The sequence below is a fragment of the Aedes aegypti genome, chromosome 3 (assembly GCF_002204515.2).
Source record: "Aedes aegypti strain LVP_AGWG chromosome 3, AaegL5.0 Primary Assembly, whole genome shotgun sequence".
Classification (NCBI taxonomy): domain Eukaryota; kingdom Metazoa; phylum Arthropoda; class Insecta; order Diptera; family Culicidae; genus Aedes; species Aedes aegypti.
Genome location: NC_035109.1, coordinates 37,449,953 through 37,474,447, shown reverse-complemented (window position 1 = coordinate 37,474,447; position 24,495 = coordinate 37,449,953). Strand labels below are relative to the sequence as shown.

The 24,495-nt window shown below is 40.4% G+C and overlaps 1 protein-coding gene across 5 annotated transcripts in view; it reads left to right on the top strand.

Moving 5' to 3' along the window:
* The window catches only part of LOC5572215 (high affinity cGMP-specific 3',5'-cyclic phosphodiesterase 9A), a 781,628-nt gene that overhangs the window by 222,150 nt on the left and 534,983 nt on the right, over positions 1-24,495 (top strand). For all 5 annotated transcript variants that reach the window (XM_021853022.1, XM_021853027.1, XM_021853024.1 and 2 more), the window contains one exon: positions 10,681-11,720. The gene's annotated coding sequence lies outside the window, so the exon portion shown is untranslated. The remainder of the gene's footprint in view (positions 1-10,680; positions 11,721-24,495) is intronic.

The window sequence follows — 24,495 nt, the reverse complement described above, 5'->3', positions numbered from 1 at the left end:
CGAATTCATTCGAGTGCATTCAACAAATTTGAATGTCCTTCGTTTGACTGTACAAGCTCAAAATCCGCGTTCATAAATATTACTGTTCCCCACCTGGGATGTAATTTGTCCTGCAAGCAAGGTGCTCACCTGTCTCATCCAATTCCACGCTGTCAAACTCCCATTTGGGGAACAATTAATCATCCTGCGGGTAGCGTGTTACCTTCATTCCCTTGCCGTTAGCACCATCTAGTAAGCATATCTTTATGAATAAGCACCTCAATCGCCCAGTTCGTTCGTTGCCGTTGTTCAAAAACAACAAATCACGCCCGAATTCCTAGGTTGTATACGGCTTGCATTGGAGTCCATCGAAACCATCAATTATTGTACGTACCTTGCGCCTGAGTCACGTGAGCTGAGGAAACCACTCATTTTTAGGTGAAATATGGTGAATGCTTGGGTTTACTTAAGTTTAGAATGATATATTTGGTTTAAATTGTTGTATGAGTTTATGAATCATTTAGGGCAATTTTGCAATGTAAGTCGTAGAATTGAATTTGTTTTATGGAGGCAAGCATTTCTAGAACATTTACAATTTTGTTAATGTGCATTTAGCATTTAGATGGAGTTAAAATAAGATAATTGCTCAAGTCATAACTTGCTGTCTCTATACATCTTTTTACTACTTGCAGGATTTAAGTCCCATCAAGTGTTTAGTCAAACGACTGCTTAAGTTCATAAAAAAATCATATAGAGAATTCTTAATAAAATTATCACCTTAAGAAATTTTCATGTTTTCTTGCTTATAAAGCTGTCAGATTATTTCTAAATTGCTGAGAAGGATGTTTAGGACATTTTACAAGTTGAAATATTGTGATAGAATTAGAAATTTATCATTATCAAATTGAAAAAAGTGGGGGGTCTCGTAGCCTCGAGGTTACGCTTTCGCTTCGTAAGCGGAAGGTCATGGGTTTGATTCCCAATCCCCCTACACAAGAAACTCCGTCCAGCCACCAGAAGATGCCGCACGAAGGACTGTGTATTGGGGAATACATCCATCCTTCGTCAGTATCGGATGGTGACTGAGACAATAGAAATATTAGTAATAGAACGCTAATGGCGCTGTTCTCACAAAACTGAATTAGTTTTTTTTATCACCCTTCACTGTATCTTTTCATTGTTTGTTCGATGCCATGTGGTTGTGGATGATTTTAAAATTTATTTGACACTTTGAGGACCGGTACTCAAGCTGTCAGCGCGTGGCAAACTAGATGTTGGTAACACGAACAGTAGCGACATGAAAAAAAAAACAAAAAAACAAAAAGAACCACCGCACACCAATGGACTTCGATATGGATATGGATTGGACCAACGGCAGCACTCTCCTCTACCTGCTCGGTATGAGAGAAATAGCAATAAGAACTAGAATATAAATAGATTCTGTATATACACGTAGCGAACTGGACTATAGAATTTCATACATTTTGCCTTATGAAAGGTGGAACGATTATTGCAATACGAACGCTTTATGTATCGTTTTAGCATCACTCCACATCAAGGCGTCAATAGGCGCGTGGTGTATCGATCGCAAGGTTCTTGATTCGATTCCAGGTTGCCGCGTTAACGTTTTTTGTTTTCAAATTCTAGTTTCATAAGGCAAATCTATGAATTTCAATCCGATTTCTTGTGGCGAATTTTCATAAGGGGTTTCTATGTTTATCGATAGTTCATTTGCCTGAGTGTATGATCCTCGGCATAGTGGTGGCCAAGTGCACGGAGTGCCTAACAAATAAAAGTAAGGAAAAAAAAAAATTGAAAAAAAAAACATCATCCACAGAGTCAATGATTCAAACATGTGGATAAAATGAACATGTTACGAGGGTAACATGCACAGATTCTCAGAATACACGGCCATTTGGATGGCTGTCCATTAATGTGGGACAAAACTTAGATTCTCGCTCCAGTCCACTTTTTGGATGAAATACCTATCGATATCTGTGTTCAGAATTTTTATAGAGGTCAACGGGCGACCTCTGGCGATTTTTCTTTGCAAAAGTAAGTTTTCCCATAGTAAATCCCATACAAACTTTGAACGGCTGGCGCTAGAATATAGTTTCTCCGATTGAGCTGACATTTTGCACAGTTGTTAGGGGACCTAAATGCAATTCAAAAAGTGGACTGGAGCAAGAATTTAAATTTTTCATATAACCGTGTCCCAGGCTACTGTCCATGTCTGTCTTTGTATTTTTCTCCGGTAAGATCTCGGTATCTGAAATAAAATCCTATAGTATTCGCCCTGTCCGTTGTTCATATTACCCCCATATCGAATGGTTAATTTTATCCCCAAAGAAACAAAATCTGCAAATCATTTGTTTTGAGAATTTAGAAGAAAAAATACCTTCAATTACCGTGTACTAATCATAAATACTTTAAAGATATGATGATGCAGTTTAGTCGATTTTTTATGGTATCAGTCTTGAAAGAAACGAGTGAAAATTTACATCATATGAGAAATCGGAAAGACACACTTTGTTTTTGTTAACTTTTCATTCACTTAAAAATAATTTGATTCAATTCCAACCGATGTTTTGTGCCATCATCCATAAATATATTAAGAACATATTATGAAGATTTTCTGAAAGATTTTTTTGCAGAATTGTTGGAGAAATTGCAGCAAAATATTTGATGAAGTTTCTGTATTGAAAATTTTTTGAAAATATCTTCAGATTCTCCGGAAAACTTATGCGATTAGTCAGGTCACTTCAATGCAAAAATAAAGGTAAATTCACAGATTTTTTGCTGTTGTCTAGAAATAGATGAGGAAATTAAAACAACCTACCCACTTGGTTTTTAAGGCAATCAGTTTGGTCTATTTTTGTCAATTTGTTTAATAATATTGATTTATAAAAGATCTAAAAATAAACTTTTTTTTTATATGAGTACCTAATATTAAAAGTTGATCAAATAAATAATCCTAAAGACAGTACCAATAATAAGTTTCTATTTAGAGACGTGGTTTCTATTTTAATGCAAGTCTTTAAAAAAAAATCTTTTGCTTTTGCTTCTGCAAACCTTGAGCGTCTGTACTCCATGTTAGGAGCGGCTCACAACAGCGTCTGTTCCCCATGTTAGGGGCGGCTGATCATCGTCCGAGTGCCAGAGAAGGACTCTAAGCTAAACTGTGCACTATGGTCCTCCGAACATCTAGGAGGAATGGTCCTCCGGAAATCTAGGGGGTTGGTGTCAGGCCCTGCAAGCCAACCGTAAAAACATCAAGCAACGAAGCGACGTAAAGGGACTAGCGATTGGAAGCTCGGTACGTGGAACTGTAAATTTCTCAACTTCATCGGGAGCACACGCATATTCGCCAATGTGCTGAAGGACCGCGGATTCGGCATCGTAGCGTTGCAGGAAGTGTGTTGGAAGGGATCGATGGTGCGAACGTTTAGAGGTAACCATACCATCTACCAGAGCTGCGGCAACACACATGAGCTGAGAACAGCTTTCATAGTGATGGGTGATATGCAGAGGCGCGTGATCGGGTGGTGCCCAATCAATGAGAGAATGTGCAAGTTGAGGATCAAAGGCCGGTTCTTCAACTTCAGCATAATAAACGTACACAGCCCTCACTCCGGAAGCACTGATGATGATAAAAACGCTTTTTACTCGCAGCTCGAAAGCGAGTAGGACAGCTGCCCAAGCCACGACGTCAAAATCATCATAGGAGATCTAAACGCTCAGGTTGGCCAGGAGGAGGAGTTCAAACTGACGATTGGAAAGTTCAGCGCCCACCGGCTGACGAACGAAAACGGCCTACGACTAATTGATTTCGCCGCCTCCAAGAATATGGCCATTCGTAGCACCTACTTCCAGCACAGGCTTCCATACCGATACACCTGGAGATCACCACAGCAGACAGAATCGCAAATCGACCACGTTCTGATTGATGGACGGCACTTCTCCGACATAATCGACGTCAGGACCCATCGTGGCGTTAACATCGACTCTGACCACTATCTGGTGATGGTCAAACTGCGCTCAAAACTCTCCGTCGTTAACAACGTACGGTACTGACGGCCGCCCCGGTATTACTTAGAGCGTTAAGCAACCGGATGTCGCAGCGGCTTACGCGCAGTACCTCGAGGCTGCATTACCGGAAGAGGGTGAGCTGGATGAAGCCCCTCTTGAGGACTGCTGGAGAACAGTAAAAGCAACCATCAACGATGCAGCTAAGAGCAACGTCGGGTACGTGGGACGGAACGATTGGTTCGACGAGGAGTGCCAGGAGGTTTTGGAGAAGGAGAATGCTGCAGCAAGAGACCCGGCAGAACGTGGAACGCTATGAACGGAAACGGCAACAGCAGACCCGCCTCTTTCGGGAGAAAAAACGCCGCCTGGAGGAGACAGAGTGCAAGGAGATGGAACAGCTGTGCCAATCTCAAGAAACGCGTAAGTACTATCAGAAGCTCAACGCATCCCGCAACGGCTTCGTGCCGCGAGCCGAGATGTGCAGGGATAAGGATGGGAGCATTCGGACGGACGGACGAGCGTGAGGTGATCGAAAGGTGGAAGCAGCACTTCGACGAGCACCTGAATGGCGCTGAGAGCACAGGCAATGAAGGTCGGGACAACGGAGGAAATGCCTTCGTTGGTACTGCGGAGGATGGAAACCAACCAGCCCCCACTTCAAAGGAGGTTAAGGATGCCATGCACCAGCTCAAGAACAATAAAAGCTGCTGGTAAGGATGGTATCGGAGCTGAACTCATAAAGATGGGCCCAGACAAGCTGGCCATTTGTCTGCACCGGCTGATAGGCACAATCTGGGAAACAGAACACCTACCGGAGGAGTTCAAGGAAGGGGTATTATGCCCCAACTATAAGAAAGGCGACAGGATAGATTGTGAGAACTTTCGAGCGATAACCATTCTAAATGCGCCCTTCAAAGTATTATCCCAGATCATCTTCCGTCTGTCACCTGTAGTAAACGAGTTCGTGGGAAGTTATCAAGCCGGCTTCGTTGACGGCCGATCGACAACGGACCAGATCTTTATTGTACGGCAAATCCTCCAAAAATGTCGTGAATACCAGGTCCCAACGCATCATCTTTTCATCGATTTCAAGGCGGCATACGACAGTATCGACCGCGTAGAGCTATGGAAAATCATGGACGAGAACAGCTTTCCCGGGAAGCTCACGAGACTGATAAGAGCGACGATGGAAGGTGTGCAAAATTGTGTGAAGGTTTCAGGCGAACACTCCAGTTCGTTTGGATCCCACCGGGGACTACGACAAGGTGATGGACTTTCGTGCCTGTTGTTCAATATTGCGCTAGAAGGTGTTATGCGGAGAGCCGGGCTTAACAGCCGGGGCACGATTTTTACGAGATCCAGTCAATTTGTTTGCTTCGCGGATGATATGGACATCGTCGGCCGAACATTTGAAAAGGTGGCAGACCTGTACACCCGCCTGAAACGCGAGGCAGCAAAAGTTGGACTGGTGGTGAATGCGTCCAAGACAAAGTACATGCTAGCTGGTGGGGTCGAGCGCGACAGAGCTCGTCTAGGTAGCAGTGTTACGGTAGACGGGGATACGTTCGAGGTGGTCGACGAGTTCCTCTATCTTGGATCCTTGCTGACGGCTGACAACAACGTTAGCCGTGAAATACGGAGGCGCATCATCAGTGGAAGTCGGGCCTACTATGGCCTCCACAAGATCCAGCGGTCAAAATAGATTCACCCCCGCACCAAATGTACCATGTACAAAACTCTCATAAGGCCGGTAGTCCTCTACGGGCATAAAACGGGGACGTTGCGCGAGGAGGACTTGCAAGCACTTGAATTATTCGAACGTCGGGTGATTAGGACGATCTTTGGCGTGTGCAGCAAAACGGTGTGTGGCGGCGAAGGATGAACCACGAGCTCGCCCAACTCTACGGTGAACCCAGTATCCAGAAGGTGGCCAAAACTGGAAGGATACGATGGGCAGGGCATGTTTCAAGAATGCCGGACAGCAACCCTACAAAGATGGTAAAGTTGTGTTCGAAACGCGTCGCAGTTCAATTTGTTGTCTGAGTAACGCTTTTTTTCCAGGATTGCGTCTTGATTTTTTCCTTAGGTAAATTGTAGTCTTCTAGACTTTTTTTTCAGAAACTCCTTAAACAATTTTCAGGAATTGATTGCTTTGAAAATAGTTCATATGTTCTATGACAACATTTATTGAGGATTCTACCCTATTACCCCGGATGCCATTTCTCGGAATGCCATCACCCCGAAATCCATCACCCCGAATGCTATTCCCCCGAATATAAAATTATCTTGACATGATGATATTGATGACATTTCCCCACGATATTGGAATTTGGGGTAATGTCATTCGAGGCGATGGGTTGTTCGGGGTTTTGGAATTCTGGGTAATTGCGTTCGGGTTAATGGTATTCGGGGTAATAGGATAGACTCTTATTTTTCTTCCAAATTCCACCAAATATTTTCTTGAGACGTCTACTAACAAAACATCAAATTTTACAAAAGAGGACTTTCAAGGATATTGTCAATATATTCCTAGAATCGATTCAAGATTTTCCAAGGAACTCTTCAAAACTTCATCTAACATTGTTTCTTTATTTTCTTTTTCAAAACATTTCCTCAACATGTTTTACCGAGTTCTTCCCTGAGGAATTTCTCTATAGATTCTTGATCAAATTCATACAAGGAATTTATCAACAATTCTTTCAGAGGTATCCTTGAAAAAAAAAAAAACAAAATAACTATTATTTTTCAGATCGCCAATACTCATACATGTATGTGTCTTTAAAGAATTTCCTCACGGATTTCTTGAGATTTTTTTTTTCTAAAATAGTGAGAATAAATTCTTCAGGAGCTGCAGAGATTTGTTGTAGCCAAGAAGCAAAATTTTGAGAAAAAAATCCTACGAATAGAGGTATAAACCCTGAAGGATAAGAAGAAGTCCATAAAAAACTCTGAAAATTTTTTTTCAATGCAACTGTGGAATGATTCCTGAATAAATATTTGGAGAAATCATTAGATTTTTTTTAGGGAAACTACAGGATTAATTCTTGGGTGAATCAATTCTTGAATGATTCTTTCGAAAAGACTCTTGAAAGATTCCAAAACATCATTAAGAATTATCGAAGAACTTTTAAAAGAATTGCACGAAGGATTTAAAAAAATATCTGAAATAAAATTAAAAAAAAAACTACATAGAGAACTTTTTGCAGGAATCGGTTTTTAAGGATAATCTATATAAATAAAAATAGAATGGTGTTTGTATGTCACGAAATGGCTTACGAACGGGTCAACGGATTTGAACGATTTTTTCTCAGTTTTGTTCGTCAAGGGTTCCGACGTGTTTGTGTGTATAGAAATCCCAGGATATTCACCGGGAAAGTTGAAAAAAACGAGCGCGAACGAAACTGTCATTTTATATGGGACGATCAAAAGCGTTTTTCAACAGCCTACTTGATGGCAAGACAAAGTTTGCCGGGACCTGGGAGGGAGGCACCGATACTACACACAAAATATAGAACAACGTTTGTTTGAACTGCAAGATAACTCCAGCTTGCCAACAACAATCAAGGCAGGCTTGGGGAAAACCGTTAGTTTTCTTTTGTTGTGTACTTTCGATCTTTCCTGACAAACATGGAAAAAGGGCCACAGTTTTCTATGCACTAAGTATTCATTTTCATTGTAAAAAGTAAAACGATGCGTTTTTCAATGCTTTATATTCAATCAGTTGGAAGGTGCTCACGTGACGTTACTTACATTTTGTGTATCAATTGATTTTAATTCAATTTTTGTCACTTTTGATGAAATGCGAAAATGTGTTTTAATCAGTTACGCGCTTTTTCCATGTTAGTCCAATGTTTGAGATCTGGGCTCACAGTGACAGTTCGTGACAGCGGAATCTCGGCTCACTATGACGTACAGAAATTTTGTATTGGTTTCTCCCTCCCAGGCCGGGACCACTAGTAGAAAATATATACAGCAGAAAATCCTACTCAAACTCCAATTGTATCCACATACTTCTTCAAGCTCAAAGGGTTTTTCTGAAGAAATTTATTTGTTTGTATTCAAACTATTTAAAATAAATTAGTTCAAAAACTACCATTACGAATTTCTCGGGAAATCCCTTACTAAGACAATACAATATTTAGAGATGTTCTTAGCAAAATTTCGGAACGATTCTTTGTAAAATTACAATAAAAGTTCTTGCAGAAATTCTTTGATAATTTTTGATAAGTTTTGTAGTTTTCAATTGCTCAGAATGATAAAAAAATAGTTGGGTTTACATTTTGCAAAAAAGTCCAGAAAAAAATTAGTTGATTTTCTGGAAAAATCTTTGAAATAGTTCATAGGGAAGTTCTAAGAGGTATTCATGGACAAATCTTGGGTCTAAGGTTTATTATCACCAAGAATATATAAACAAACTTGAAGAATTGGAAACTTTTGAGGAATCCTTGGAGGAGCTCATGAAGTAAGTCATAAGTTTCAAGAACTTTCTATAGGAGTTCCATGAATTTACTAAGGAATAAAAGAAAAGAACTAAAGTGATGCCTAACAATATATAATTTTTAAAGAAGATTTCCGGGTTTATCTTCTGACCGAATATGGGAAAAAAAACGCATGAATAATATCTTTAAAAAATATGCAGAAGAATTTCCGAAGGTGCCATCTTGGGCGAATCATTGGAGAAATCCCTGTAAGTCCTTTGTTAGAATTCCTGAAACAATACATGAAGCCTTGTGTTATGAAGAAAGTTCTGATGGCACTACGAAGATACAATCTCAAATATAAACCTTGAGTTATTGCTAGAAACTCATTTAAGAAATTCGAGGTATCCCGAAGAACTGTTTCTGGAATAAACTTTGAAGCGATCTTTTATGAAATTTTTGAAAAATCGAAAGAAAAACATCTAAAAAATCGTTCGAAATATGTAGAGATATTTCATTTTTTTGACACACTCGTTGATGAATTGATGAATTGAAATAATTTATTTTAAGAGAACTTGACAGATCTATTTGAATTCCAAAAAATATTGTTGACAGATTGTACTCAACATTCGTTGAAGGCTGTGAATAGAATCTTTCTTCAAATGATATCTGGTGAGATCTTGAGCAGAATGATAATTGTTTAGTGATCTTGAAGAAATCTTCAAGAAGTCAATCCGAACGTAATTATTTTTGAATTATGAATTCTGAAAGCAACTTCTAAGGAGCCAAATTCTGTAAATGATTTCTGGAATGACAGTCTGTTTTTGAGATATGAATGCTGAAAACAATGGTTGAAACAATATAGTTTCCTTTTTAGCAAATTAGTTGATTTAGATGTTTTTTTTCCGCATGCCGGGGGCCGGGGGGGGGGGGGGGTGTGGGGGGGTCAACGGCTCTTTTCTGTCCCCTTCTGGCTACGCCTTTGCTTGTAAACCTGAAAGCTATCACATACGACGTATTTGAAAAAAAAAAAATAAAAAATAAAATACGCGGTATAAAAGGTTGCATTATTATAATTTTAAAAAGTTTTACAGAACATACCTTGCAGTCAAGGAAAAAGTACCCAGTATTCATTACCACGAATTTTATAGCTGTTCAGTTATTCTTGCATATGTAAGCTAAAAATGTTTCCCACATTTAGCCTTTGAAAGTGTAAAAGGAATGTGAAATAGTGATATAAATATAAAGAACTCCGAAAATTTAAGAGATTAATTTTATCGCATATAGTGGTCAAATATAAGCTCAGTAGCTGAAAACCCCGCTTGGACGAAGTGAATCTGAAATATTTAAAAAAAATAAAGAATTTAGAAAAAAATAAATTTAAGCACTTTTTTGAATATTTCAAAGTTTTTAATGTTTATTATTGTACAAAAAGATAAATCATAATTTGAAATTCGATTTAAAGGTCGATTTTAGAAAGCCAAAAATAACTTTTAGATTTAAAACAAACACTTGAATATAAGTTTTTCTACACAGAAGCTATCTCAACAATTAGTTGTTATGGAGTTGAGTGTTCACTATTACACTGTTCGACAAAAAAAGTCGATATGAATGCACAGGAACTGGACACCCCGGGCTTGAAAGTATAAAAATAAACAAAAATAATGGCGTTTTCAGAATGTTCGTGTCTGCCCCAGGTCATTTTTAAAATATACTTGAACTTTTTGCATTTTTTATTTAAAAATCTAATCTAATCAATAAACCGACACAGTGTTTTATATTCAGGACAGGGGAATTCATGTGCCATATAATGTTTTCAACTTTAAATACAATATGAAGAGTTGTAATAAGATTTGCAGGGAGCCCTCCCCCCTTTTTTGTACCCTCCCCATTGTTAAAGTATCGCAAATGATGGAATATTTGATATACAGGGGGTTGTCAAAATCTCTGTTTGTATGGTTGTATTCTAAGAATACCTAATGTTACCAGAGTATTCTCAGGATTCTTGAGATTTCTTGCTGCTGTTTGTGTATCGTATTCGAAGACTATTCAAACAGGCAGCTTCTAAAAATGTTTCATATACACAAACACAAACACTTTTGCGATGGAAAACCCGTTCTCAACGCTATTTACTGTTTCGTTCAAGTGTGAAACGATAGATCGGTTTCTGATTGATTGATTGCTGATTTTTCATCTGATTGCGATTTTTTCCAAACCCACAATATCATTGTTATCCATTTCTTTTCATTTGCAGATATTACCCGGATTCGGAGCCCGTCGGCAAACAACTCACCGACGTTCATCGGCATCTGAATCGGCGTTACGAGCACACGTGTCGAAAAATTGAATATTTTCGCAACAAAAAGGCTCATCATATTAACCACCACCCCAAACCCGACCCATCTAACCCAAGTAGTTCAAGTTGAACAGTGCCGTAAGTCCGTGTCTGTGTAGTGTAAGTGTTTGTCGTTCTTCACTTAGCCGTTCATAAATATATCTGTGTCTGTGAGTGTATCTGTTAGTGTTAATCTAAAAGCAGCAAAGCTTTTGTGGACTTGTCCCCGAAAATAAGGCAACGACGACGGAGCCACCAAATTAAAGGGTAACACATAACTACACAACGCTGGAACTTTAGTTGACAACCGACTAAGACGGGACGGAAGAAGTCTGACCTCAGAAGAAGAAGACGAGGAAAGGGGCAAAGGCGAGTCTCAGTGTCAGCAGTGGCGAATAATGCTGATTTATAACAATTTTGCCGTTATTGAGTGAAACTGCTCGTTAGTGAGGGAGGACTCTGTTGGAAACGTGAACTGCATTGCAGCGAAGATATGAATAATAACATAGTGTAGAGGGATCGGTGAGGGGTATACCAAGGATATCGGAAGAAAGAGAGGGTGGAAAAGTTTCTTTATTGAAGGTTGGCGGTGAAAAGCTTGAGCGCGGGATTGACGGAAGTGGAAGAAAGAGCACAAGGAGAGAGGAAAAGAAATGTGTCGGGAAAAGTCCGAAGAAAGGCAAATCAAGTGAAGCTCAGCCAGGAAGAAAGAGAAGATTAACCGAAGAAAAGGTGCAGGGGTGCGAAAGATGCCGTTGAAGAGGTGAAAAAGTGGTTTTGGCAGAAAGTGGAAGGAGGAGATAGTCAGCCAGTTAAGTGTGTGGCTTTGTGAGGCCCCTCGGTGTGTGTGTCGCTCCGTGTATACGTTTTGATGCCATTATTACAGACTACATTATGGAAAATTATAGCTAGAGGAGTGTCATTCGCGGTGACGGCGCTCGAAAAGGAAACAAAAGAAGGTAAGATTTACTTTTCAATATTTTTCTTTCTTTCTTTGCCAACCGGTTGTCCGGTTCAACGACGAGGAGAAACTTTTGAAAAGATTGTTGCAAAGAAGTTATCCCAGTGATGAAATTCGTTGTCTCAGCACGTTCCACTTGCGGTACAAATGGGTCCAACTTGGCCTGGGATTGTTCTTACTGGATGGTTATGCGGCTGCCTTTGGCAGGTTGCGGATTCGATCGAAGTTTAATATCCGTTTAAAGGGTGGTTTTTCGATTTCCTGCGAAGGATTGTTGGGTGCATAGGAGTTGGGGCAGTTTCATTGAGTGCAAAATTGGTTGTCTAACAAAGGCAGAATTCTAAGAGCTCTTTCATAGTAATTATCTGTGAAGAGTTTTCTACGACAAAGCTGTCATTATTGCATTCTTCTAAAATCAGGCATGCACTACGACACTTTCTACTCAAGGACGCCAGTGAAATTTCCAGTCTTTGAAGGTTTTGGAAAGTTTAATAACCATGATTGCATCAGGGAATTCCTCCAAGAATTTCTCCAAAAATCCCATCAGAAATTCCACAAAGATTTTCACAAGAATCTCTTGAGCAACGCCACCAGCCTTCATGAACTTCAATAGGAATTCTACCAAGGATTAAAGCAGGTATTCTACCATTAATTATCAGTAAATTTATCAGGGATTTCAACAAGTATTGCTTCTAGAAATCATTTGCGGATTTCTCCAGAAATTTAACCAGAGATTGCTCAACCAGGGACTCCTCCAAAAACTCCATCAGGGTTCCTACAACAACTTCACCTAGGATCCCTCCAGGAAAAGATTTCTCCAGGTACTTCAACAGGATTTCTTCAGAAATTTCACGAGGGATTCTTCCAAGAACTTCGCCAGGCATTCCTCTAAAAAGTCCACCAGGTATTCCTCTAAGAAGTCCACCAGACATTTCTTCAGAAAACCCACCAGGAATTTCTCCAGGAACTCCACCAGAGATTCTTCCTGGAACTTCACCAGGGATTCCTTCAGAAATTACACCAAGGATTCCTCAAGAAACTCCACCAGAGATTACTCAAGGAACTCTATCAGTGATTCCTCCAGGTATTTCTCCAGAAGCTCCACCAGAGATACTTTCAGGAACTTAACCAGTGATTCCACCAGAAGCTCCACCAGGGATATCGTCAATAACACCACTAGAGATTCTTCCAGGAACTCCACCAAGGATACCTGCAGGAATTTCACCAAGCATCCCTCCAGGAACTTCACCAGGGATCTCTCTAGAAATTTCATCAGGGATCACTCCAGGAATTCCAACAGGGATTCCATCAGAAACTTCTCCAGGAATCCCTTCAGGAACTCCACCAGGGATTCCATAAGGAACTCCACCAGGGATTCCTCCATAAATTCCGTCAGAGATTCCACCAGGAATTCCAACAGGGATTCCTCCTGGAATACAATCAGGGATTTCCAAAGGAACTCCACCAGGGATTCCTTTGGGAACTTCATCAGGGATTGCTCCACAAGCTTCATAAGGGGTTCCACCAGGAACTCCACCAGGGATCCCTCCAAGAATTCCACCAGGGATTTCACCAGGGATTCTTTCAGGAACTCCACAAGGGATTCCTCCAGCAACTTCACCAAGGATTCCTGCAGGAACTTCACCAAAAATTCCTCCAGGAACTCCACCAGGGATTTCTTCTGGAATTTCACCAGGGATCCCTCCAGAAACTCCACCAGAGATTCCTGTAGGAACTTCACTAAGGATCCCTCCAGAAACTCCACCAGGGATTTATCCAGGAATTTACCCCAGGAATTCTTCCAGCAACTCCACCAGGAATTCCTTCAGGAAGTCTACCTGGGATTTCTTCAGGAATTTCACCAGGGAATCCTCCAGGAACTCCACAAGGGATTCCTTCAGGAACTCCATCAGGGATTTCTTCAGGAATTGCACAAGGGATTCCTCCAGGAACTCCTCCAGGGATTTCTTCAGGAATTTCACCAGGGATCCCTCCAGAAAAATCCGCCAGGGAATCCAGTGGAATTTCACCAGAGATTCCTTAGGAAATCCACAAGGGATTCCTTCAGGAGTTTCACCAGGGATTTCTTTAGGAATTTCACCAGGAACTCCTTCAGGAACTCTACCTTGGATTTCTTCAGAAATTTCACCAGGAATTCCTCCAGGAACTCCACCAGGGATCCTTCAGGAACTATACCTGGGTTTTCTTCAGGAATTTCACCAAGGATCCCTCCAGAAACTCCACCAGAGATTTCTTCAAGAATTTCACCAGGAATTCCTTCAGGAACTTCTTCATTAAGTCTACCAAGAGTTTCTTCAGGAATTTCACCAGGGTTTTCTTCAGGAATCTCAGCAGGGATTCCTCCAGAAACTCCGCCAGGGAATCCAGTGGAATTTCACCAGGGATTCCTTAGGAACTCCACAAGAGATTCCTCCAGGAACTCCACAAGGTATTCCTCCAGGAGCTCTACCAGGGGTTCCTTCAGGATATCTACCTGGAATTTCTTCAGCAATTTCACCAGAAATTCCTTCAGAGTCTCCTCCAGGGATTCCTTCAGGAACTCTACCTGAGATTTCTTTAGGAATTTCACCAGGGATTTCTTCAGGAACTCCACTAGGGATTCCTTCAGGAGGTTTACTATGGATCCCTCCAGGAGCTTTACTGAGGATCCTTTCAGGAATTTCATCACCCGCAGTGAGTCCTCCAGAAACTAGGGATTCCTCCAGGAACTCCACTAGGGATTCCTCCAGAAACTCCACCCGAGATTTATCCAGGAATTTACCCCAGGAATTCTTCCAGCAACTCCACCAGGGATTCCTTCAGGAAGTCTACCTGGGATTTCTTCAGGAATTTCACCAGGGAATCCTCCAGGAACTCCACAAGGGATTCCTTCAGGAACTCCATCAGGGATTTCTTCAGGAATTGCACCAGGAACTCCACAAGGGATTCATCCAGAAAATCCACTAGGGATTTATTCAGGAATTTCACCAGGAATTCTTTCAGCAACTTCACCAGGGATTCCTTCAGGAATTTAACCAGGAATTCCTACAGGAACTCCTCCAGGGAGTCCTTCAGGAAGTCTAACTGGGATTCTTCAGGAATTTCACCAGGAATTCCTCCAGGAACTCCACCAGGGATTCCTCCAGGAACTCCACAAGGGATTCCTCCAGGAACTCCTCCAGGGATTTCTTCAGGAATTTCACCAGGGATCCCTCCAGAAAAATCCGCCAGGGAATCCAGTGGAATTTCACCAGAGATTCCTTAGGAAATCCACAAGGGATTCCTTCAGGAGTTTCACCAGGGATTTCTTTAGGAATTTCACCAGGAACTTCTTCAGGAACTCCTCCAGGGATTCCTTCAGGAACTCTACCTTGGATTTCTTCAAAAATTTCACCAGGAATTCAGGAACTATACCTGGGTTTTCTTCAGGAATTTCACCAAGGATCCCTCCAGAAACTCCACCAGAGATTTCTTCAAGAATTTCACCAGGAATTCCTTCAGGAACTTCTTCATTAAGTCTACCAAGAGTTTCTTCAGGAATTTCACCAGGGATTTCTTCAGGAATCTCACCAGGGATTCCTCTAGAAACTCCGCCAGGGAATCCAGTGGAATTGCACCAGGGATTCCTTAGGAACTCCATCAGTGATTTTTTCAGGAATTCCACCAGGAATTCCTTCAGGAACTCCACCAGGGATCCTTCAGGAACTATACCTGGGTTTTCTTCAGGAATTTCACCAAGGATCCCTCCAGAAACTCCACCAGAGATTTCTTCAAGAATTTCACCAGGAATTCCTTCAGGAACTTCTTCATTAAGTCTACCAAGAGTTTCTTCAGGAATTTCACCAGGGTTTTCTTCAGGAATCTCAGCAGGGATTCCTCCAGAAACTCCGCCAGGGAATCCAGTGGAATTTCACCAGGGATTCCTTAGGAACTCCACAAGGTATTCCTCCAGGAGGTTCCTTCAGGATATCTACCTGGAATTTCTTCAGCAATTTCACCAGAAATTCCTTCAGAGTCTCCTCCAGGGATTCCTTCAGGAACTCTACCTGAGATTTCTTTAGGAATTTCACCAGGGATTTCTTCAGGAACTCCACTAGGGATTCCTTCAGGAGGTTTACTATGGATCCCTCCAGGAGCTTTACTGAGGATCCTTTCAGGAATTTCATCACCCGCAGTGAGTCCTCCAGAAACTAGGGATTCCTCCAGGAACTCCACTAGGGATTCCTTCAGAAACTCCACCCGAGATTTATCCAGGAATTTACTCCAGGAATTCTTCCAGCAACTCCACCAGGGATTCCTTCAGGAAGTCTACCTGGGATTTCTTCAGGAATTTCACCAGGGAATCCTCCAGGAACTCCACAAGGGATTCCTTCAGGAACTCCATCAGGGATTTCTTCAGGAATTGCACCAGGAACTCCACAAGGGATTCATCCAGAAAATCCACTAGGGATTTATTCAGGAATTTCACCAGGAATTCTTTCAGCAACTTCACCAGGGATTCCTTCAGGAATTTAACCAGGAATTCCTACAGGAACTCCTCCAGGGAGTCCTTCAGGAAGTCTAACTGGGATTCTTCAGGAATTTCACCAGGAACTCCTCCAGGAACTCCACCAGGGATTCCTCCAGGAACTCCACAAGGAACTCCTCCAGGGATTTCTTCAGGAATTTCACCAGGGATCCCTCCAGAAACTCCGTCAGGGAATCCAGTGGAATTTCACCAGAGATTCCTTAGGAAATCCACAAGGGATTCCTTCAGGAGTTTAACCAGGGATTTCTTTAGGAATTTCACCAGGAACTCCTTCAGGAACTCCTCCAGGGATTCCTTCAGGAACTCTACCTTGGATTTCTACAGAAATTTCACCAGAGATTCCTTAGGAAATCCACAAGGGATTCCTTCAGGAGTTTAACCAGGGATTTCTTTAGGAATTTCACCAGGAACTCCTTCAGAAACTCCACCAGGGATCCTTCAGGAACTATACCTGGGTTTTCTTCAGGAATTTCACCATGGATCCCTCCAGAAACTCCACCAGAGATTTCTTCAAGAATTTCACCAGGAATTCCTTCAGGAACTTCTTCATTAAGTCTACCAAGAGTTTCTTCAGGAATTTCACCAAGGATTTCTTCAGGAATCTCACCAGGGATTCCTCTAGAAACTCCGCCAGGGAATCCAGTGGAATTTCACCAGGGATTCCTTAGGAACTCCATCAGTGATTTTTTCAAGAATTCCACCAGGAATTCCTCCAGGAACTCCACCAAGAATTCCTCCAGGAACTCCACTAGGGATTCCTCCAGGAACTCCTCCAGGGATTTCTTCAGAAATTTCACCAGGGATCCCTCCAGAAACTCCGCCAGGGAATCCAGTGGAATTTCACCAGAGATTCCTCAGGAAATTCACAAGGGATTCCTTCAGGAGTTTCACCAGGGATTTCTTTAGGAATTTCACCAGGAACTCCTTCAGGAACTCCTCCAGGGATTCCTTCAGGAACTCTACCTTGGATTTCTTCAGAAATTTCACCAGGAATTCCTTCAGGAACTTCTTCATTAAGTCTACCAAGAGTTTCTTCAGGAATATCACCAGGGATTTCTTCAGGAATCTCACCAGGGATTCCTCTAGAAACTCCGCCAGGGAATCCAGTGGAATTTCACCAGGGATTCCTTAGGAACTCCATCAGTGATTTTTTCAGGAATTCCACCAGGAATTCCTCCAGGAACTCCACCAAGAATTCCTCCAGGAACTCCACTAGGGATTCCTCCAGGAACTCCACAAGGAACTCCTCCAGGGATTTCTTCAGGAATTTCACCAGGGATCCCTCCAGAAACTCCGCCAGGGAATCCAGTGGAATTTCACCAGAGATTCCTCAGGAAATCCACAAGGGATTCCTTCAGGAGTTTAACCAGGGATTTCTTTAGGAATTTCACCAGGAACTCCTTCAGGAACTCCTCCAGGGATTCCTTCAGGAACTCTACCTTGGATTTCTACAGAAATTTCACCAGAGATTCCTTAGGAAATCCACAAGGGATTCCTTCAGGAGTTTAACCAGGGATTTCTTTAGGAATTTCACCAGGAACTCCTTCAGAAACTCCACCAGGGATCCTTCAGGAACTATACCTGGGTTTTCTTCAGGAATTTCACCAAGGATCCCTCCAGAAACTCCACCAGAGATTTCTTCAAGAATTTCACCAGGAATTCCTTCAGGAACTTCTTCATTAAGTCTACCAAGAGTTTCTTCAGGAATTTCACCAGGGTTTTCTTCAGGAATCTCAGCAGGGATTCCTCCAGAAACTCCGCCAGGGAATCCAGTGGAATTTCACCAGGGATTCCTTAGGAACTCCACAAGAGATTCCTCCAGAAACTCCACAAGGTATTCCTCCAGGAGCTCCACCAGGGGTTCCTTCAGGATATCTACCTGGAATTTCTTCAGCAATTTCACCAGAAATTCCTTCAGAGTCTCCTCCAGGGATTCCTTCAGGAACTCTACCTGAGATTTCTTTAGGAATTTCACCAGGGATTTCTTCAGGAGGTTTACTATGGATCCCTCCAGGAGCTTTACTGAGGATCCCTTCAGGAATTTCATCACCCGCAGTGAGTCCTCCAGAAACTAGGGATTCCTCCAGGAACTCCACTAGGGATTCTTCCAGGAACTCCACTAGGGATTCCTCCAGAAACTCCACCCGAGATTTATCCAGCAACTCCTCCAGAGATTCCTCCAGGAACATAATCACGGATCCCTCCAGGAATTTTTGCTATAGATTTCTCCAGGAATTCTACTAAGCATTCCTCCAGGAATTCCATCGGGGATTCCTGTAGGAATTCCACCAGCGATTCCTCCAGGAATACCATTAGGGATAACTCCAACAGGAGTCCTTCAAAAAATCCATCAAGAAATATTTCAGTAATTTAGTAATTTATCTGAGAATCCTTTGAAAATTTCTCCTGGAATTTCTTCAGAGATTCTTAAAGAAGTTACTCCAATAATACTTCAAAAGATTTCTGTTAAAGTATCTAAAGGGTTGCTTACACGAACTCGTTCAAAGATTACTCCAGTCATTGCCTGAGGAATTTTTCCAAGATTTTTCTTCCGAAAATCCTCTAAAAATTCCTGCAGTGATAGAAACCGCAACCAGTTTCCTCCAGGAATACACCGAAGGATTGTTCCAGTTATTAATTCTGGGATTTCTTCCAAAATTTCCCAATTCTTCCCAAAAATTCTTGCAGTGATACCAGTAGAAAGTGTTTCAGTTTCCTCCAGGAATACCCCAAGGGCTTCTTACTTTTTTTCCTTCTGGGAACTCTCTTTAGACATTTTTTTTTCAGACATTTCATCAGGTTTTCATTCAGAAAGTCATCGCGGAGTTCTCTATCGATCTCTCTAGAATTTCCCATTCGGATATTTTTAGCAATTATTTTTGAAGGAAAATTCCTCTGAAAATTTCTGTTGGCATGAATTTTTCTGAGGGTTCCTTCAAAATCATTGAGTGATACTTATAGTGATTTCTCAAGAGCATTTTACTACAATTTCTCCAGGGATGGCTGCAGATATTCTTCAAAACTTCAAAAACTCCTTCAAGAAGTCATCTAGAAATTCGAATTTGAGTTTCATCTGAAAATCTTTTAAACGTCTTTCAAGTATTCCTCTACTAACTCCACTGTGAATATCTCCAGGTATTTCTTTAAAAAAAAAATAAAAATTAACGATTCCTTTTGAGTGTCTGATATATCTTGAGGTAGTCTGCCAGAAATATTTCTATGAGTTCCTTAAGGGTTGTATTCAATGTATTCTCCTCAGATTTTCCCAGGAGTTGCTTCAGAAATTTCTTTAAGGACGCTTCCTGGAGTTTCTCCAGACATTCCTTCAAAAATTCCAGAGATTTCTCCAGACAATACTCTAGGATTTCTTCTTGAGTTTCTTCAAATAATTCAAACAAGACGTCTGCTGTATTCCCCTTGAATCGTCCAGAATTTTGTCCCGGAATTTTTTTCTGGATTTTATCCTTGGATTTATCTGACATTTTTTTTCAATAATTTCTCAAAGGATTCATCTAGGAATACTTCAGGAGTTTATTCAGTTATAATAACAACGAATATTCGTGGAATTTCTCCTGAAATATTTTTTGTAATGTTTGTATTATTCTTCCAGAGATTACCTCAGATTTCCCTCCAGAGTTTTCACATAGATTCTTCTAAAAATTTACTCACAAAATCTGGCAGAAACTCTTCCAAAAATTCATCCTGAGATTCCTCCCGAGATTCTTTAAAGAATTTCGTTTTTTTATGGGATGCTTCCAGGAATTCCTCATGAGCTAACTGCAGTTATTGTTTCTGGGATTTCTTCAGAAATTACTCCAGCTATTTCTCTTAGGATTTCTTCAGGTATTCCTCCAGATATTCTATCAAAATTTCCTGTAGGAGTGTCTTCAAGGTATGTCAGAAGTTTTTGAAAAGAATCTCAAGAGGAACCCCTAGGAAAAAAATTGGAAAAATCCGTGGTAGAATTCTTACATGCATCCTTAGAGGATTCTTTGGAGGAACACCTTGAGAAATACTTAGAGGTATCCCTGGAGAATTCATGATAAAACCTCGAAATGCTTGTGGGTATTCTAACAGAGATAACCCCAGAGATTCCACCAAAGATTCGTACAAAGATTCTTCTGAAAGTTCGTCTAAGGGTTCTGCAAAATTCTTCCTGAAATTCTCCCTGAAAATCTTTTAGGCATTATTCCAGAATTCCAGCAGGAATTTTCCTGAAATGTGTTATTCTTTTTGGGATTTCTGCAGGAATTATTCCAATTATTTATCCTGGGATTCCCTCAGGAATTCTTCTTGAAAGATACTTAGTGGTATTTCTGGAGAATTTCCAATGGAATGCCTGGAGGATTCTTTATGAAACCATCCCTGAAAATGTTTATAGGTATCCTTCCAGCGATTACCCTAGATATTTCTCTAAAGATTCCTCTTAAAGTTTGCAGATTCCTTGTGCAAGAAATTCTTCCTAATATTCCGGCTGAAAGTTTTTCAGGCATTCTTTCTGCAATTCCTGCAGGTGTTTTGCCTGGAATGTTTCCAGGAGTTTCTCATAAGATTTCTCCAGTTATTGTTTCTGGAATTTCTTCTGAAATTATTCCAGGCATTTCTCCCAGGATTTCTTCGGGAATTCCTCTAGAGATTCTACCAAAATTTTCTTCTTCAATGTCTTCAAAGAATCTAAGAAGTTATTGAAGGATTCCCTAGATAAATTTTTAGGAAAATTCCTGAATGAATTCTTGTGCAATTCTTGATGCAGAGTTTCTTGCAGAACTTCATCCTTGTTTGAAGAATTCATTGAGAAACCTTTGGAAATCTTTTTGAAGGAATTTGTTTTGGAGGCATGCCTGTAGAAAGATTGGTATAAGTTATGAAGAAATCATTGTAGGGAGTTATGGAAAATATTAGAATAATCCTTCCACGATGAAAATATGAAGAAATATCTAGAGAATGAGATTTCTCTGGTTAGATTCTTAGAGAAATTTCTGGCTAAAATTATGAAGAAAATTTCTCTAAGGTTAGGTATCCATTGCATCAGAATTTAATGAAGCAATCGTTAATATATTTCTTTCTGGACACGAATCCAGATTGAAAGAACATGAGAACTAAAATGATAAGAATGGGGCTAAATTTTACCTGGTTTGAATTTTTGACCTTTTTACCCTCTTCGACGTTTTGTCTTTCGACCTTCAGTCCTTCTGATGTTTTGTCATAGATTTCATTGAATGTGTTCAAGAATTGCTTTAGAAAATCATCCAATCTTTCAGGCATTCTTCCAGATATTCCATCTCAAGTATCTCCTGAAATGTTTTCATGAGTCCCTCATGATTCTTCTGGGATTCATCAGAATTTCCTTACGGGAGACTATTCCCAGAATTCTTCCGATAACTTCTCAAGGTATTCATCCTTGAAGTTTATCTAGTTTTAGTGACAGCCATTCTGCTAGAAATTATCCCTGGCAGATTCCACCAAAGATGCGAACATAGATTCCTCTAAAAATCGTCCAAGGATTCTGCTGGATTCTACAGGAAATTCTTTCGCATCTATTTTTGACTGCAGATTTTTTAGGAGTCGTTTTTAGGATTCCTGTAGAATTTGTTGGAGGAATCTCGGAAGAAATTCTTGGTAGATTGCTTGGAATTAGTTTTCATACAAATTTGTATGAAGAATTAGAATAATCCTGGAGGAATCGCTGAAGGAGCTAGTGGAAGAATACAAGAAGGAATTTCAGGTGAAATCCTGGAAGAAAACATAAAGGAATCTCATGTTCAAACTTCTCAATGTATCCCAGATAGGGTTTACAGATATTCCTCACTAGTGAACTTCCTGAGAAAATTCCCGAAGTAATTAAAAGAACAATGTTTTGAACAATTTTTTCAAGGAATCCCTGGAAATGTTCATGCAGAATTGCAAGAAGTATTTCAGGAGGAATCCTTCGGAAAATTTTCCATGCAATCTCAAGAAGAACCACTGCAGAAATTCCTGGAGGCCTTTCTTAACTGATTCCAAGCAACTAGTAACAATGATACCTAGAAGAATGATTCTCTTGTCTGCCAAATTCGAAACAAACATTTAGTACTCGTCTTCTCATAAGATTATCTAGCTTTAAAAGAGAACAAATCAGCTGTCGTTTTCACCAGCTGCGGGACCCAAACAGGAAACCGAAAAGACGAACAATGTTTAGCAACTGGGAAGCCGCTCGAGAAGAGTCGAGTCGAGTCGAGCAGCTGGAAGGGACTAACATTTGTTTTCATTTCATTATTCAACCGAAGCAGAAATGTTTTGTCAGGCTTTTTACGGTGGGTGATTTTATTCTATGCTCAACGAGCAGTGGAGTAGTTGAGGGAAAGCTTTTTTGTTGTTTGGAGGAATTTGCGAATGAGTGAATGTAAAAAGTAATGGTGAATTCTGTATAGCTTCAAACAAAAGGTTTGAGGAGAGGACTATTAAGGCGATAATGTCAAACAAACGTAGGGTTTTTTTGAACGGATTTTTGTGCTGAAAGTTTTACAGAATTTTGTTTTTATTATAAGGGTTGTAAAGAAGATATGGGTAATTAGGTTTGCAAACTTTCAAGTTTTACTCTAGGTCGTACCTATGAAAATATAATAAGTTTTATTTAGATCATGTTTTCAATTAGCATATTTTCCTGACAAATGTAAAAGTGCTAAGGTTGTACCAATTTTAAAACCAGACAATAATCCTGCAGAAGCTTCTAGCTATCGTCCAATCAGTTTGCTTTCCTCCATCAGTAAACTTTGAAAAGGTCATTCTGATCAGAATGATGGCCCACATCAACGAAAATTCAATTTTTGCCAATGAACAGTTCGGATTCCGCCATGGACATTCGACCACTCATCAACTCTTACGTGTAACAAATTTGATCCGTTCCTACAAATCTGAAGGCTTTTCTACTGGTCTTGCTCTTCTAGACATAGAAAAAGCATTCGACAGTGTTTGGCATGAAGGTTTGATTGTATAATTAAAAAAACTTTAATTTTCCAACATTCATTGTTAGAATAATTCAAAGTTATCTGTCAAATCGTACACTTCAGGTTAATTATCAGAACTTCAGATCTGAAACACTACCTCTAAGAGTTGGTGTTCCCCTAGGTAGCATTTTGGGACCAATATTATACAATATTTTCACATCTGATTTATCTGAGTTACCGCAGGGATGTCAAAAATCCTTGTTTGCGGATGACACAGGCCTCTCCGCCAAAGGACGAAGCCTCCGAGTTATCTGTAGTCGATTGCAAAAAAGTTTGGATATTTTTTCTTCATACTTGCAAAAATGGAAGATTTCTCGCATATTTATTTATTCACCGTCTTTGGCTACACGTCACACAGACTGACTGTCACGATGAGAGGGGTTCCAATAAATTGGTCAGATGAAGTTAAGTATCTAGGGCTCATGCTAGATAAGAATTTAACTTTCAAAAATCACATTGAGGGCATTCAAACCAAATGTAATAAATATGTAAAATGTCTCTATCCCCTTATTAATAGAAAACCAAAACTTTGTTTTAAGAACAAGCTTTTGAAATTCAAACTATTTTTCTAGGCCAGCCATGTTGTATGCTGTACCAATATGGACTAGCTGTTGAAATACCAGAAAGAAAGCTCTGCAGAGTATTCAAAATAAAATTTTGAAAATGATCCTGAAGCTTCCTCCCTGGTATAGTAGCAATGAGTTACCGTTTTGATTCATATTACGGACACTTAAGGCCTCAGTAAAGTATAGCCCAGCTTGGACCATACAAAATAAATCATTCTGTATGATTTTTTAGCGTTATCGAGCGTCGGAAGCCCTGAACTTTCGGATGGTGGGTAAAGAATACGCGTCCGCAACTTGAATAATTTTAAATAAATCAAAACGTGTGGCCTTTTCATGATTCTTATTCCGGACGCTCCCTCACTTTTGCCTCATATTCCGGACGCTTTGATTCGAATTACGGACAGCTCATGATAATCATTAATCGAACAGTCAAATCATCAATTGAAATCGTTCAACCACTTAAGAGACGTCTAAGGTAGTTGGGCATTATAAATTTGCAATGATATTTATGGAAAAAACCGAATAAAACGAGCCTCGAAAATGAGAACATTTGGACGGCGAAAATTGAAACATTTCGTGTGAAATGTTTCCCATACAAACGAGAGTGTCCGGAATTTGAAGCTTTCCGTAATATGAATCAAAACGGTACATAGAATATCCAATGTTGAAACATTGGAACAAATGTCAAATAAA